Here is a 1,653-nt window from a genome sequence, read left to right as displayed (position 1 = left end):
TAGCAACACGTCCACCGCCCGGATCTGGCGCGTGCGTAGCTGCCAGTCCGTGTTTCTGGCGCCTTGGGGGATAGGTTGAGGTAAAAGTGCTCTAAGACTAAGAAAATAGGACGAAATTTTTCCATTGCCTTTTTCGAGACACGATCTCGCTTTGTAGTGCAGGCTGGCCTCGAGCTCACGGCGATCCTACTGCCCCAGCCTCTCCAGTGCTGGTATTACAGGCATATGCCGCCAGCCCAGGCTCATTGCCTTGTTAATCCATGCATACATTCAATTTATTTCGCAAGTTTTTGCTGAGCTCCATCTGTAGTCTGGGAGTAAACAACCCAGGGAAGACAGAAGAACAAATCAATCAAGATAATTTCAGATTATCCTGTAAGAAAAATAAAACCGAGTAACGCGATGCAGGATGACTGGGGACAATGGATCCCACTTTAGATGAAGAGCAGACTCTTTGAGGCGGTTTCTGAGTGAATAAGATAAAATCTAGGTAGATGAGTGATCCAGGCTAGAAATGCAAAGCCCCTGAACTTGGCTTCCAGAGGAACTGAAAGAAGGCGGGATGAAGTCAGGGGCAGACAGGGCCAGCTGGTGCAGGGCCTGGTGCACATTAAGCTGAGTGAAGTCTCAAAAGACTGTGGAGCTCTCGTCCAACCCTCCCATTTCAACAAAATCTCAGGCTGGGGGTGTAGCTCAGTGGTATTTGTGCCTACCATCACCAACACACACATACAAAAAGATTGACCACCGAATCCTGAAGAAACTTAGCTTATGATTAAAGGCAAAGATTTAATCAGGCCATCAGATCAAGGCCATAGTCTATACCACCCAAACTTGTAGGCTTTTTGCATAGTGAACATACTATGTAGACACATATGAGGCAACAAGTTTTTAATTCATTTGTGCAACAACCTTCTGGTGTAGATATCTTTATTGAGCGGTTCTGTTTTAGTCCCTCCTTGCACATGAGAAAAGTGAGTCTTAATGGTCACTCTTCCAAGGTGATTAACTTGGCTCAGGAGTCCACCACCCTGCCCTTCACCATATCACCCCAATATTCTCTGTGTGAGCTGGTAAGCAGCTTTACCTAAAAAGTACACAACTGGGTCAGGGATTTAGCTCAGTGGTGCTGCACCTGCCTTGTAAGCACAGGGTCCTGAGTTCAATCCCCTGTACAAAAAAAAAAAGTGCACAACTTATATGTCTGTGAAAGTCTAGATGTGAAGCAGACTAGAGAACCGTTAAGCATAAGCAGACACATACACAAGCACACATACAGGCGATGAGCAGTTAGAAGCCTGTCTGGTCTGCTTTACTAATGTAATGTTGTCTACTGTTGGCGTGTAAGGCCCTGTAAGTTCAGACCGGTTGTCAGTGCAGCTTGCTCTCTAGTGAACCCAGAGCCTTGTGTAAGTGGATATCTTCATGTCTAGTGAAGATGATAGTGATGGATGAAGATTGGAACTGGAAGGGAGTTTAGAGATCATCCAGGCCAGTGGTTCCTGAAACACTGCACAAACCACCTGGGAAGCTTTTTGGAGTTTTGTTTTGTTTTGTTTTGTTTTGTTTTGGTACCAGGGATCAAACTTGGGTCCTTGCACTTGCAAGGCAGGCTGCAGAACCACTGAGCTACATCCCCGGCCCTGAGAAGCT

This window comes from Heterocephalus glaber, unplaced genomic scaffold (genome assembly GCF_053883595.1).
Source record: "Heterocephalus glaber isolate CG9 unplaced genomic scaffold, H.glaber_assembly_v1.0 deba00001479, whole genome shotgun sequence".
In the NCBI taxonomy this organism is placed as follows: domain Eukaryota; kingdom Metazoa; phylum Chordata; class Mammalia; order Rodentia; family Bathyergidae; genus Heterocephalus; species Heterocephalus glaber.
Note: the sequence above shows the minus strand (reverse complement) of the source record.